At 46.4% G+C, this 16,172-nt stretch overlaps 1 long non-coding RNA gene across 4 annotated transcripts; it reads left to right on the plus strand.

The window, feature by feature from the left end:
- Nucleotides 1–8,790: 8,790 nt before the first annotated feature.
- On the plus strand, nucleotides 8,791–10,353 carry LOC125549097. Of its 4 annotated transcripts, XR_007301248.1 has the most exons (4): nucleotides 8,794–8,815; nucleotides 9,204–9,274; nucleotides 9,402–9,503; nucleotides 10,237–10,353. It is a non-coding gene; the product is annotated as an uncharacterized LOC125549097 (long non-coding RNA). The 4 variants fall into 4 exon arrangements; XR_007301247.1 differs by having other exon boundaries at nucleotides 8,791–8,815; nucleotides 9,204–9,503; XR_007301246.1 differs by lacking the exon at nucleotides 8,794–8,815 and having other exon boundaries at nucleotides 8,844–9,274.
- Nucleotides 10,354–16,172: the final 5,819 nt, after the last annotated feature.

The following is a 16,172-nucleotide window of genomic DNA, read 5'->3' on the forward strand; positions in this document are numbered from 1 at the left end:
GGCAGAACTATTCAGGAGGTGGAAGAAAGAGCTGAATAAGTTTGTCGAAAATAATGAGACACCAGAATTCAAGGGTAGATATGAGAAGATCAGAGATCACTGGCCCGCATTTGTGGCCCACAAGACATCGGAAAAGAGTCAGAAGATGTCGGCGACAAACAAGCAAAATGCTGCGAAGAAGAAGATTCACCATCGCACGGGGTCAGGTGGCTACCTCGTAGCCCGGCCTAAGTGGTCCAAGACTGAGAATGATCTGGATCATAAAGGGATCGAACCAGAGACAATTAACTGGCCAGACCGTTGCCGGACTTGGTTCTTCGGGGCTGGCGGAACCCTGGACCCTGTAACAGGGAAGTGCATTTGGACGAACGATCAAATGGACATACCAGTCAGTAAGCTTAAGCAGTATATCGAAGCAGCGCAGGAAGGGACGTTCTTTCCAGACAGAGAGAACGGCGAGCTCACAATGGCCCTCGGGAATCCTGAGCACCCTGGACGGACACGAGGCACGCCAGGCTCCATTCCGTGGAAGGTTGGGTTTCCGGACGCAGGCGGTTACAAATCCCATGAGAGGAGGAAAAAAGTGCAGCAGGCCCAAATGCAGGCGCTGCAAGCAAGGGTAGACGCGATAGAGGAACGAGAAGCAAATCGCAGCAAACGTACTGCCGAAGCCTCCCCCGAAGCTACCCCGCCATCTCAGCGCAGAAGCAGCGTGGCTTCCACCGAGCTGCTTCAGCCGGAGCATGCCTTGACGGCTCCTGCCAGCTATCCCGTGGATGCTATAACGGAGTCTCAAAATTGCCACATTATGACGCAATGGATGAATTTGAAGGTCAAGGCGGCTGTTGGCTCTGTTTATCCTACTGAACCCGGCGCAACTTTTCACTGTCGGCCGATTCCAGAAGGATATGCTAGGGTGATGGTGGATGAGATAACGGAGGGATTTGAGGACCTCCAGCTTGACCACCCTACCGGTGAAGGGGAGACTCGGCTGGGGTCTGCTCTGAAGACTCCATGCCTATGGCGGAAGGAGCTCATCAATCTTCCGAACTGGACGCCACCGCCTCCTCCTCCTCCTTCAGCGAGTCAGGGCACTCTGCCTCCACCGCCTCCTCCTCCGGCGAGTGATGATCAGGGCCCTCGGCCGGCTCATTCTCCGGCGCGTGGCGGCACTCCGCCTCCTTCTCCGCCAGCGCCGACGCGCCTGAGCAGCCAGCCTCCTCCTTCTCCGCCTCGTCAGCAAGGGCAGAAGAGACCTGCCGCCGCTCCAGCTGCTCTGGCGCGTCGTAGTCCTTCTCCTCCGCCTCTTAAGCAAGTAAAGAAGACAACTGCTACGTCTGCTCGGTCGGCGTCTAACAGTACAACCAGAGGCGGGAGGACATACAGATTCGGTCCTTCTCTGAAGACTCCAGAGAAGTTACCATATGAGAGGACCCTGGAGGAGAACGTCGAGATCGCGCGAGAAGAAGTGAGGAACTTCTTTGAAGGGGTGAAAGCAAAGAAACATCCACCTCCGGAGGAGAAGGTAGATCGGGTGAAAGTGAAGCGCACTCTGGCTGCCCTGACAAAACCACCGAAGTCTGATCCGCCGAAAGGAAACTATGACCGCATTATTGGAAAGGAATTTGCCGAAGCGGAGCGGTCGGGAAGTACTGTCAGTGATCAAAGGCTGAAAGAACGACGAGCTGGGAAACAAATTGCCCAGCTCAGCGAACAAGCGAAGCAATCGTGCCCCCCGCTCAAGGTGCCTAGCCACAACGTCGCTAATGATCCAAGGATGGTGCCCGGTTATAGCAATCTTGCAGATTACCTGCCCGACGAAGTACATTATGAACCCATGGACGTGCAGATACAAAGATACGAGTACGGGAAGCCTCTCGTCAAAGATGAAAGATCTCTATCAACGATGATGCGAAGATTGCATGATTGGTACTTGAAAATCTGCAGAGACTCTGGGGGAGGAGTACTTTGTACGTGAAAGTTAAAAAGGAGCATGACCTCGTTGGAATTGATCTGTTGCCTGTTCCATTTGAGGAGTTCTATCAGTTTTTCAATCAATTGGCCCTCGATAAAACAACGGTCGCCTGCTACTGTCTGTAAGTAGTACTACTTCTGTCATTAAGTTTCTCTATATAGCTTAGCTCTTTCATTGCATGTATTTATAATCATCCTCACTATATTATGCAGATTGAAGATCGCCGAATTGAAGAAAAGACAAGCGGTGATATTGGGTTCATTAACACATATCTCATAGATGCAACTGAGGTTAAACTTCATGCCGCAGCTACAGAGGCGAACTTGCTACGATCATTCGTAATAAATCAAAACAAAGATATAATACTCTTTCCTTACAACTTCAGGTGAGTGTTACTGTCTTGTGCGTATTCGGTTTCCCTTATATATTAGTCAAGGTTATAGTAATGTAATTGATGAGTTATGCATGTGTGTGCAGTTTCCACTATATTCTCCTGGAGATTAAGCTTGAGCAGGGAGTAGTAACCGTCTTAGACTCTAAACGAAAAGATCCCCAGGACTATGCAGACATGACTCAAATACTTCAGAAGTAAGTTAAATCGATCATTGTCCACCATATCAGCAACTTTGTTCATTTCCTGATATCAAGTAATTGTTTTCTTTATCCGGCAGGGTTTGGAGAAAATTCACCAAAACAGTTCCGGGACTGCCGAAGGAGCTGGAATTTAGACACCCGAAAGTAAGTACTATAGTAGCATGTTCCGCGCATCTCCTAGTGATTCAAGCGCTAGTTTCATCAATACCATTTAGCATTCTTGCTTATCAGTTTGATTGACCTCTATTTCTTGTAAAGTGGTTGTGGCAGGAACAAGGGAATGATTTCTGTGGATACTACATCTGCGAGTCCATCCGCCACACGACCTGTGAGCGGGGCGGGTACTCTAACGAACAATATGAAGTACGTAAATAACAACATTCACAATTTTATTTTATTAACATCATTTGTGTTGAGTTTCATTCATTCATATATATATGTATTGACCCCCTTCTTCAAATTAGATGTTTCGGAAGCGGGATGAACTCCTAGCACCAGCTCGCATGCGAGCAATTCAAGAGGAATTGGCGGCATTATTTCTTGACCACGTGATCCCTGAGGACGGAGAATTCTATGTGGACCCTGAGTCCGTATGATTATATTTGTAAGAGATAATTATTGTATATATGTAGCCGGTAGTGTCAGATAGATATACGAGAACTTGTTGTTCGACCAATCTCTCGGAGAAGGAGAGGTGGTCAATATCACTTCTCTCTGTATGCATATATGTTCATGACGATCTTCTGTTTCCTTCGTTTGCTTACTAGCTAGCCAGCGTGTCTAGTCCTCTCTATACGTATGTATAGTACATAGCGTCGACCAAGCACGGACATAAGAGAGGACACTTCTCTCTATTAATTATAGCTAGCTAACACAATATATGAAACACCTAAATTAACCCCCCAAAACCCCCAACCCCCCCCCCCCTTCAAAAAAAAACAAAAACCCCAGCCATAGAAATACTGACGCGTGGATGCCTATTGGTCCCGGTTGGTGCCACCAACCGGGACCAAAGGGTCTCCTGACTGGGCTCTGCGCACTGCCCACGTGGAGGGCCTTTAGTCCCGGTTCTGGATTGAACCGGGACTATAGGGGGGAGGTATTAGTACCGACACTTTAGTCCCGGTTCCGGAACCGGGACTAAAGGCCCTTACGAACCGGGACTATAGGCCCTTTTTCTACCAGTGTAACTATGTGCTTTCTTTTCTATATTTTCTGACAGGTGGCACATATGTTTCTGATGCCATATTTGTTGGTTTTTTCTGGAGGGTGATGATGTCATGTCTCTACCATAGATTAAAATAAATGGAAGTTTAAAAATATGAGAGAAATTGTCTTGACTAATTACATGTTTATGTAAAAAAGAATAGCAGGGATATTTTACAACTCCTGTGTGTGTAGTTGCCTGTTTTTACTGTAGTTGTGGCTGCTTTCTTCTTGTATCATAAAAATATCCCTGCTGCTGTATTTGTGATGATGTTGTACTTGTGATGATGCTACTTGTGATCTTCTGAAATGACCCATTGGCGACTTCATTACACGGGGATAATGATTTTGCAGGTACCCCGAGAGGCCCTTGAGTTTGCCGGAATGTTGATTAACTTCCGTTCCGGCAAATTCGGGTACTCCATATGTCCTATTTTCAGCAAAGGTCATGCTGAAATTTTCCGTGAATTTTAGCATGACTTTGCTAAAAATAGGACATATGGGGTACTTGCGACTAATGCCTGTTATCATGCATGTTTTATGATCTGTTGTAAGGGTACTAATTGGTCTCTTCTGCTGCTTATCAGAGATGGCGGGAAGCAGCCACCGCCGCTCTGCGACACCGCAGTACGAGTTGGATGCTTCCGAGTTCTTCACTATCATACTTGGGACTTCAGTATCATCCATGACACAGGTATATAAAACAAGAGATCTCCCCTTCACCCATCTCATTATGATATCTGTTGTTTGCTACATCACTCATTGTCCCAAACTGCAGAGGCTGCCTGACAGTTTTATGAACATGCTGATGGGTGAAGATCCGCCAAATAATGTGAAGCTGCGACAGGCCGGCAGCGGGTTTCGCAGGCAGTGGGATGTGGAGTTGGTGATCAAGGAGGGCCACATGTACTTTTCTCGTGGGTGGGAGAAGTTCTACCATGCCTACGACCTGCGGCTGGGGTACTTCCTTCTCTTCAGGTACGACGACGACGCCACCATGCTCATCGTGAAGGTGTTCAACGCGACTATGTGTTGCATGCGCTACGCTGACGATGATGATGCCGGTACGTTTTGCCTCTTCTTATTCCTCTACATTTGGCTTTGTCTCACATCGATTGTTAACGGTCATCGTTGCATTTGGACAGGTAATGGGAGCAGCAGCAGCGACACTGGCTACAGCCAAAGCAGCATCGACTATGGCTGTAGCGAAAGCAGCAACGATTCTGGCAACAGCATAGACAACAAGAAGGACGATTCGAACTGGAGTGCGGGAGAAGAGGAGCAGAGTGGGGATGAGAAGCTGCAGGATGACGATGGGCATCAGGCTGAGGATGACCTAGCGCTGGTGGTGGCTGACCAAGGGCAAGAGATGGTGGTGGCTGACCATGGGCAAGAGATGGTGGTGGCTGACCATGGGCAAGAGATGGAGGTGGCTGAGGATGACCTAGCGATTTTCGTGCCTGAAGGTGGCCTCGCGATGGTGGTGGTGCCTGACAATGACCACGCACCGATGGTGGCGCCGGCGATCCCACAGCTGGGCGACATGACCATGCCAATTGAGGTAGAAGACTACATCCCACTGCCTCCACCGCCTCGCCGCTCTTGGCGCATCAGGCTGAGGAAGGAGAAGGAGAAGAACAATGCATGAGAACTGAACTTCGTTAGGTATGTCAGATCTTCAAAATGATATATATATATATATATATATATATACTTAGTTACCTATGTTATCTCTAATATGCTTAGTTTCCTATAGGTTAGCTTCATTTTACCTAAATTGGCTCTAATATGCTAACTTCGAGCTTATATGCTTAGTTTCCTATAGGTTAGCTCCAAAATAACTTATGTTAGCACAAAATGATCAAGTTTACATAATAAGCTTATAGTCTTTTTCTTATTCTTCTTCTTTTCCAAAATGACATAGGTTAGCTTCATTTTACCTAAGTTGGCTCTAATATACTAACTTAGAGCTTATATGCTTAGTTTCCTATAGGTTAGCTCCAAAATAACTTATGTTAGCACAAAATGATCAAGTTTACATAATAAGCTTATAGTCTTCTTCTTATTCTTCTTCTTTTCCAAAATTCTTCTTATTCTTCTTCTAGTGTTCTTCTTCTTCTAGTCTTCTTCTTTTTCTTCTTCTAACTTCTTGTTTATCATTTTGCAGATTTGATTTAATTCACGGAAGCTTGCATGGATGGAGTGCTTCTTTTTCATTTGTGTTTTTATTTTGTATCAATGTGAAACTTTTGTGAATTGATGGATAACGGTGTTGAATGAACAATGTGAAACTTTTGTAATATGTAACGATGGAACTATGTGTTGGCTATGTATGTATATATGATGGAACTTGTGTGTTGGCTATGTATCTATATATGATGGAACTTGTGTGTTGGCTATGATTGTTATATGGATGCTTGTTGTATATATATGTGTTGGATATCTCATAGGTGAAATAGTGACCTGAGATTAAGAAAAAAAATTAAAAAAATTGTTACTAATGGCGCACTACCATGTGGTGCGCCATTAGTATAGCAGACACTAGTGGCGCACCGTGGGCAAAACTAATGGCGCACTGCCTGGTGCGCCATTAGCATACCAGATACTAATGGCGCACCAGTGATGCGCCATTAGTAAAAAATTCTAGTGGCGTGATACTAATGGCGCACCGGTGGTGCGTCATTAGTAGGCAAAACCGGTGCACCATTAGTAGGCCTTTTCCTAGTAATGGGCTTTTCTCAAAGGACAGAATATTCTGGAGGGCCCTATCGCCCTCCATGAGATCGTCCATGAGCTTAGAATGAAAAAGCAGCAAGGGGTGCTGCTCAAGCTCGACTTCGAGAAAGCCTATGACCATGTAAACTGGGAGTTTGTACGGGAGGTCCTCCTTAAAAAATGTTTTGACGCTGGTTTTGTCCACCGTATTATGAACCTAATTAATTATGGACAAACGGCTGTCTCTATTATTGGGGAGGTGGGCAGATTCTTCCACAACAAAAAAGGTCTAAGACAAGGAGACCCCCTGTCTCCGATTGTTTTTAATTTTGTTGCGGATTCTCTATCTGCTATGGTGCATAGGGATCGCTCGGCAGGGCACATCAAAGGGTTGGTGTCTCACCTGATCCCAGGAGGGGTTACGCACCTGCAATACGCTGACGACACGATGCTACTCTTTGAGCCTGACGACAATAGCATAGCCTCGATCAAGCTGCTGCTGCTTGGCTTCGAACTCTTATCTGGGCTCAAAATCAATTTCCTTAAGAGCGAGCTCATAACCATGGGGATGGATGACCAGGAGAGTACGAGAGTGGCAAATCTACTAAACTGCAAGCTAGGGAGCTTGCCAATCAAATACCTTGGCCTACCGGTTTCTCATAGCCGGATTTCCATTAAGGAGTGGGAGCCCTTATATGGAAAGGTCGCGGGTAGAGTGAGGCCGTGGCGTGGGAGGTTTATGTCTTCCGCGGCGAGACTTATACTCACTAACTCTAGCCTATCCTCTCTTCCAATGTTCACCATGGGAATGTTCTTGTTAGCGGATGGGGTTCACGCTAAATTGGACACACCCCGCTCACTACAAGAAACCTGTTAATCCATGACGGATTTCTCATGACATTTTTGAAATCTTTCATGGACGGCCTAGCACAGCCCCGCAAGCCCGCTCAAAGCCCGCTCAAGCCCGCCTAACGGTTTCCATATAAAATGCTAACCCTAAATCCTCCTCCCCTCCCCTCCTCTCTCCATCCGCAGCCCCCTCCCTCATCTCCCACCGCATGCCGCCACCCTCCACCTCTTCGCGTCCTTCCTCCCCCAGCTCGCCGCCGGCCCTCCCCTCCCTTTCCCTCACCTCGCAGCTCCGAGAACTACCTGATCCGCCGCATACCCCACCCATCCATCCCTCTCGCAATGCATCTATTCCTCCCCGGCACTCGCTTGTGACCCCTAGCAATGGCTAGGGTTTTGGCTGCGGCATCGTGTCCAACACTGCACATCTCCGGCGGCTCCCCTCCATCCGCACATCGCGTCTTCGGTAGCTCCTCTCCGTCCACACTGCTCTTCCTTGAGCCCACCTTGCCGGCTGTGCGGTGATGCCGCTGTGCAACGTCCAGTGGCGAGCGACCAACTCCTGGGCCGCCGTCGGCGACACCTCTTCTCCACCAAGGTTAGCCCCCCGTCCGACCAAGATCACTATAACCCCGTCCCTGATGTCCCCCGACCTGCCTCTCGTGATTTGGCCTGATCCCCTGATGCATGCGTGCAGGAATTGTTTGAGAGTCCTGCAATTCGTGAACAGTTTCTGTGTACTTAGCATTCAAGGAGCAGCTTGTTGATGACCAGTCTGTCTCAGGATTAAATTTTAGAAGTTGTAGGTTTCCATTCTACTTGTAGTGAATAACCTTATGGATTCATTCTCTCTGTCTTGACAATAGTTCCAGCAGCAAATTTGTGCTTCATCTTGATTCACCCACTACTTTGTATACTGTCTTTGGGTTCAGAATGTGTTGTCTACTCGTCCAATTGATGGCCTTTTTTCAATCGTTGATGTATCATGTATCTTAGAGAGGGAGGCAGGAAGTGATATGCCAAGTTACAATATTATTGATGAGTTTTTTTTTCAATGCTATATAGTATAGTGCTTATTTCACTTGCAATGTTAAATTGTTTGGTGCCCATCAGTTTAGTCAATCTGTTAATCCCCTTGCTTACTATATAGATAGTACTTAATGATGCATGCGTATTTGGACAGTCGAGACACCTCTGTTCCTATATAGATTCATAACAAAGGTCCAACACTGTCAGTGTCGATTACCTAGCGTGGCTACTGCCCTCTCTAACTATAAGGGTGTGTTGTCTGTGCGTGCTGACAAGGTGCCGGCAGCTAGGGCTCTGGTGCAGCAGCCGGTGTGTTGTGTGTGCGTGCTTCCTCTCTAAATGTTTAACACTAAATTTTCTCTGAATTTTTCTGTATCTTGTACACTGTAGGGTACCAAGTAGAGACAAACAACAGGGTACAGAGCAGAGACAAACCACCGCACTGCAGTATGTGGCCTTTTATCAATTTCTGATTCACTTTAGAATATTTCCCTAGGTCTTGGAGACATGATTTCGGTTACTGTATTAACATGTCGACATGTTCTGTTAGTGATTTCTCCCTAGGTATTTTTCTTTTTCTGTCCTTGTTGTCTCCTGCAGCCAGCCAGGTGAATATGTATTCCAGAAATATGTTTAATCTGAACCTAAGAAGAAAATTACATTGTTACATTGTGGCAGTCCTACAGTAATATTGTAGAGGTTTAAACCCGTTAATTTGTCTACTAAGCACATCTATTAGCGAGTCAATTTAGAGTAGTAGTACTACTTTTAGTTGTGCACCTGCTACTAGTACCAAGGCCAAGTGTTCGCTCACTTTCTCTCAACCTTGAGGCAGACACCGAGCTAGCACTTGCCATCACAGTGACACAACGCGTTGCTTCTTCAACTCCGTTGCTCCATCACTAGGTCGCCCTCCTGAATAGTGCTCGTGACAAGTGATCCTAAATCTTTTTTCTTCATGTTATTCCTCTTTTTATTTCGATCACTTAACACTCTAATTGTCTTCTTATGATTTCTTGTTTTTGGGATGCAGGTCTAGGTAGCTCTGTAACAGTCGTGCCACTGCATGGCGCACAATAGAGCTTGAGAGGGCAACCATGATGGCCGTTGGGAGCTGCACCACGATCAACCAAGGGTTAGTTCTCCACTGCCACTCCTATGATTTCTCCGCTATTTTCATTCCCCAGCTCAACTGCTACTGAACTACACCTATTTAGTTGATCTAGTTCAGAGTTGCGCATTTTCACCAGGGTGTGATTTTGAACTAATTTCTTTGTGCCCCATGGATCTTGGTGGTTAAATTTATCATCTCATGCACTCGAATCAAAGTAATCCTATACATCCTAACCACTATCTCAGTATCTCTTTAACAGAACCAGTTGCCACTTCTATAGATCCGGCCATGGCTCTTAGTTATTTTGCATGCCATTTGGAGTTCACTTGGCAAGCAAGTGTTGTCCATTATTGTCGGTGCCTTGATAAATTTTTAGGTTCATGTGTAAACTTGTTGAGACATGAACATTTGAAGCTTACATCAGCCAGCTCGACGAGCACTGGCTTTGTGTCATGGATATTGTTTGTTAGTGATGCCATTTTTGGTGGATTTATATGGCCTCAACTGCTGCTGCTATAGTAACTTGACTTCTGCAATGTATGTTCTATCAGCAGTGTACTTTGTTATTCTCATTTGGATGGCCTCAACTGCTACTGCTATTATTGTTGTTGTATAATAGATGCCTTGTTATTGTCATTTATACGCACAATAAAATTTAAGGATTTTGGAAAGCGTGTAATTTATTTATTTTAAGTTTCTTCTTCTACTATCTATTCACTTCAACAAATGTCTAATGTTGTTGTAAATATGGTAGGTATGATTGGGTCGCGAGCTACTTGGTGTTGTCCATCAGAATCTGCCATGACATGTAGTTGCCACCAGGAGGATCGACGACAAGCACATGAGTGGCACCCTTAGTAGTTTATATGTTTTGTTAACATAAATTGGATTGTACTGGTTCCTATCATTGCCGTGTGATATATTTTGACAATATATGTTGTATATTATCATTTCCTGGAGGATATTATAAACTGCTAGGTTGTATAGATAACTATGGATGGCTACATATTGAGTGATTTCTGTAACGTATGGCACTTTGGAAATATTGTCCTGGTCCAAAATTACAATGTGTGTGTGCATTATGCTTAAAAATGTAGTTGGTGAAAAATGGTCTGAATGAAATAGGCTAATGGGCTACCCCATGTAGGATATCCATGACGATTTCTGTGACGAAAACTAGTGTCCGCATAGGCTGCCACGTCATTCCAGTTGGTTAATTGAAAAGTCTACGTGTCATTGGTCCATGACGGATTGCTCCGTCACAAAGGTTTGGGCCCTGGGCGGGCCTGCAGTAGATCCTTGACGGCCAAGGACCGTCATGGATAGCACCATGTCAAATTATGACGCGATATACATGACGGATTTCAAATCCGTCAAGGATGGGCACCCATGACGGATTTTGCCTCGCCTGTGACGGATTAGAATCGTCATGTATTAACAGGTTTCTTGTAGTGGCTCCCGCTTCTTTTGGGAAGGAACGGGAATTAAGCGAAAGTACCACCTTGTCAAATGGGCTTCGGTATGCCGTCCAAAGAAATTTGGTGGTTTGGGGAAACTAAACTCCAAACTCATGAATGTGGCCCTACTATCCCGTTGGTGATGGAGACTAGCCCAAAACGAGTCGGGTCTCTGGGTTGATCTCCTGAAAGCTAAGTATTTTCCGAATGGCAATGTTTTCTCGGCTAAACGCTCGGGCTCCCCATTCTGGAAACGGCATCCAAGCGGTGCGACCAGCATTTACCTTAGGGGAAAAGTTTCAGGTCCGGGACGGTCAGTCCACACGTTTCTGGTTGGACTCCTGGCTCGGCACCTCACCGCTTTGGCAGAGTCACCCCGCAGCCTTCCAAGTTGCCGCAAACACGGAGCTGATGATGGGTGAGGCACTCCGGAACTCACCCCCTTAACTCACCCCCTTCAGTAAAATTTCTCCGGGCGCTTCTCCCACACGAGGAATTAGAGTGGAACGAGGTATTGGCCATGATTGGCCAGCACACTACTACCCAGGGAGCGGATAAGGTTTCATGGAAGCTCTCTTCCTCGGGATCGTTCTCGGTCAAATCTCTGTACACCAAGCTAACCGAGGGGGATGTGCTGGACATAGCTCAGGGGCTATGGAAGGCCGGCATCCCGTTGAAAATAAAAATCTTCCTCTGGCAGATGTTTCAGAATCGTCTCCCAATGGCAGATAATGTTGCGATCCGCAACGGCCCATCCGATGGATCTTGTGCGTTGTGCAATTGCATTGAGGATGCTAACCATGCCTTCTTCCACTGCCACCTAGCCAGATTTGCGTGGAGCGCAGTACGTGCTGCCTTCCAACAGAATTGGAACCCGACATCGGGTGCCGATCTTTTACATATCTTGCGTTCGCAAAACGGCTCTAGTGCTGGGATAGTTTGGAGATGCGTTGGGGCGCTCCTTTGGTCCATTTGGACTATCCGCAATAAGATGATGAATGAGAAGAAGTTCCCTTCTCATCCTGCTGATATTCTGTACAAATATCACCTTTTCTTGCAGACTTGGGCTCCGTTGGGGAAACCGCGTGATGAGGAGCGTATGGCTGAGACGATGGCAAAGATCCGTTGCATCCAGATGAAAGCAAGACAAGCGGCTGGACCTGACTGAAGCACCGTCACCATCCTCGGCATCTTTTGTTCTCCCTCGTAGCTCTTATCTCTACGTTATGCCAGCCTGTGAGCTGAGGATCTGCCAGCCTGCGTGCTGATGTCGTTGAACACCCGCGTTTTATCTTTTGGTCGTTGTGATGGCCTGTCGTCTGATAACCTATGTGAACTATGGAGGTTTCCGCCTGATGGCTTTATTAATTTAACTCCGGACGCCGTTGGTGTCTTCGTTCCAAAAAACATGGCTTCTCGCTCCACACAGTGATTCCCTTCTGTTCGGCAGGAAAATTAGCTTCTCTCTCGCCAGCTCGGGCTGGCAGCGCTTGTTGGCCAGTCTAGCGCCTTATTGGGCCGGCTTGGAGGCAGGCCTGCAGCCCAAAAGGGTTGGAGCGATCTTTGTTTTTTTAGGAAAGCCATCATGGCGAATTTTATTGATCTGAAATCAGAGTTACATCATCAACTAGAACAACATGAATAAAATTTGGAGGTTCCTGCCAAAAATGGTTCCGCATCACTAAATCTAGCCAGGTTATGGGCTGCTCTTTTAGCTTCCCTAGGGCATCTGAGAAAATTACACGTGTAAAATTACGGCATAGAAAAGTACATTCTTCATAAATGGCTGCCGCCACACCTAGAGAATTGCCGCCATTTTGCATGACTTCCACAACTTCCATGCAATCACTTTCAACTAGGAGTTTGTTGCATCCTATATTAGCTGCAATGATCAAACCATCACGAAGTGCACACGCTTCAGCGGTCGTCGGTGTATCAATGAATGACATACATGAGCTATCCCCGGCAATTGGAGCTCCTGTATAATCATGAATAATTGCCCCTGTTCGCCCTGTGCCTGTTTCCTCATTAAAAGAAGCGTTGACATTTAATTTTACAAATCCCTCTGATGGTTTAGTCCAATCATGTCTGATCACTTTGGCGGTTCTGAATTTTTTTACTCGAGCAAAGTTTAAAGCCAGCACCGAGATGGCTTGAGCTGATCTGACCGCCGTTTGTAGCGCCTCACCTCTTGTGTACTTTGTCCGTTCCCACCATGCGTACCAGGAGGCTACAGCCACAAGATCACACCTCCGGATACCTGCCATCATAGGCACATTGTTAGTGTCTAACAGTAGCCGTACAAGGGGGCCAATCCCATCCACCTCCGCAAAACAAGTCTCCTCAACAATTCCATTCATACACAGGTGATACCAGATTTCTTTTGCTCTTTGGCATTTAAAGAAAATATGGTCAATTCTTTCACAATCGATTGAGCAGATAGGGCATTCGCTCCAGCCTTGTATATGACGATTTGCAAGTACACCATAGCATGGGATTGCGACATACAAAGCACGCCAACAAAGGATCTTAACCTTAGCCGGAGTTTTTAAATCCCATAACCCCCTTCCATACCGGATTACATGAGGAAGTATCATATGGACTTCCGGCCATGATGATGATCCCATTCAAAATAATAAGCTGATTTAACTGTGAACAATCCATTCTTTTTCGGTGGGAGGAATAAGCAGGATCGTGTGTGAACGATGAAAGAAGGGATGAGAGAGACCAAACGAAACGTTTTCCATCACTTGGCGATGGCATACCTTGTAATTACACTGAACTCATGTTTTAGAGGATTTTGTGCAGCACCGATTTGTTAGCTTCTCTAAATTCACCGAAAATACACTACGTCTCGTCACAACTTCTCGAAGCTGGCTTCTCACAGCTGAGAAGTTCTGCCCAGCTCCGTGCGTAGAGTTTTTGGAGCGCGGAGCCGGACGACTTCCGAACAGGCCCTTAGTCATTATAGAAATAGAATAGGATAATTCAAAGACAAATCTGTTGATTTATACAGCAAAAGGAATACTTTATGTTTAACAGATTAACACATGGTGTCTTTAGGCCGTCTGCAAAGCGATTCATGAAAATGAGTTCTACAGACATCTTTCAACTTTCGGCTTTGTCAATAGATTCCTGTCAGTTCTCTATAAAAAACTTTTTGCCAGGCCTGGAGGGGGCGTCTTCTTCTTCAGCATCCCCCGCTTGTCCAGCGCCTATTCGTCGGGCGATAAGCGAGATACCCCCGAGTCGGATCCTAGTATGGTGAAGATGAACGCTGATGGGCAGAGAGGAGCGCTGGTAGTGGTATTCCTTGATGAGCAGGGACTATTACCATCGACACGAATGATTCAAGGACCGACCAAACCTGCTTTAGTTTGTTTGGAGGGATGGCATGTGTAGAGGCTTTAGCTCGAGATTTAGATGTCAAGAGAATTGCCGTAGCATCTGATTGCTTGGAGGTCATCAACAACCAGCAAGGGAGCCATCTATCCACATGTGGTGCGTTGCTGCGAAAAATCAAGAAGAGGCGATGTTGCCAAGATGGCGGATTCAAGCATATTGTTTTTCTACTTTGTAAGGTCCTCGAGAATAATCAATAAAATGGCCGCATGCATCTCCCAGATGCAGAGGCCGGGGGTCATCCTCCTTTTCCAAAAAAAAAGTAGCAGATTGTTGCTTCTTCATCACAGGTATATATTGGAGAAGGTGCTTGCAGTCTTCTGCAATAAAAGACGGAGGCCACCAACCATAGTGTCGCAGGTCAACTCTTGGCTTCCATATTTAATTGTGCAAGAGTTTGGATCAGCCGCAGCAAAGCACGAGCAGAGGATGCCCAGAGTAAGCTCGACAAGGTCGTTGCCGAGATGGAGGGAGCGCTCAATTTCATGGGCCTTAAAGTTGAGTTGGGGCAGCTTGGCAAGGCGCCAAGCATGCCAGAAACAAGCTCAGTGCTCAGCAAGCCCCTGGTGTTTGGACGCAACGAAGAGCAGGGCCGGGTGATCAGTCTGTTGGGCGTGCCATCAGCCATGCCTAGATCGTCTGCCAAGCGACTGAGAGAGAGGAGTAGGAGATCATCTGCCATGCAGGTTGTTGCTACTGATCTTATTGTGTTGCCGATAGTTGGCATCGACGGGGTCGGTAAGACGACGCTTGCCCAGCTAGTGTACAATGACCCAAGGGTTAAAGCACACTTTGACTTGAGAATTTGGGTTTGTGTATCTGACCTTTTTGACATAAAGAGGGTGACCAAAGAGATTCTGGAACATACCTCTGCCTCCGCAGAAGCAACGGATTCACTAGCGAGCTTAAATGCTCTTCAAGTGGAATTGAGCCAACAGCTGAAAGAAGAGAAGTTTCTTCTTGTGTTGGATGATGTATGACCCAGCGCGTGTCAGGAATGGAGGATATTCTCAGCGCCACTGTGGTATGGACATCACGGCAGCATGGTCCTTGTGACAACTAGATCTCTAAGGGTTGCAGACCTTCTTGCCAGCATTGAGCCTCCCGCAGCAGCTGTAGAACTCCAGGGCCTGCCTACTGACATATTTTGGGACTTCTAGCAAGTGTGCATTCGGTAGAGAGTGACTGCAATTTTGGGACTTCTAGCGAGTGTGCCTTCGGTAGAGAGTGACTGCAATTTTGGGACTTCTAGCAAGTGTGCATTCGGTAGAGAGTGCCTGCTGTCATATCCCCAGCTGCAAGAAATTTCTCATGCCACTGCCTCTAGGATGTGTTGGTCTCCTCTAGTTGTCAAAACGCCTGACCGCTTGTTCAATATGGAGCTAACCGAGCGACACTGGAGGAGTATCTAGAACAATGAACTATGGGAGCTAGCACATCAAGATAATGAGATATTATCGGCCCTTCGTCTGTGCTACTTGTATCTCCTGCAAGAACTAAAAAGATGCTTTACACTATATTGTATGTATCCAAAGGATTATAACATCTTTTTTTGCCCAAACATGATAGGTACGGTAGGCCGGATTCATTGGGCTGCAAGGCACGGGCCTGTTCGCTCGGTTGGTTTGGCTTTGACAAATGAAACTGACAGGAGGAACACCGCACAAAATTAACAGACGAAAATTAGGGAGGAAGAAGTGTTAGCCCCTTTATTAGTAAGGTATGGATTAGTACAAGACATATTATGCACTTGTGTTCGTTTATTTAGCATCGATACATACAGGGGTATCTCCAACACCGCACACCAAACAGATCCTAAATGTCCGGAGTG

Source organism: Triticum urartu, chromosome 3 (genome assembly GCF_003073215.2).
Source record: "Triticum urartu cultivar G1812 chromosome 3, Tu2.1, whole genome shotgun sequence".
NCBI lineage: Eukaryota > Viridiplantae > Streptophyta > Magnoliopsida > Poales > Poaceae > Triticum > Triticum urartu.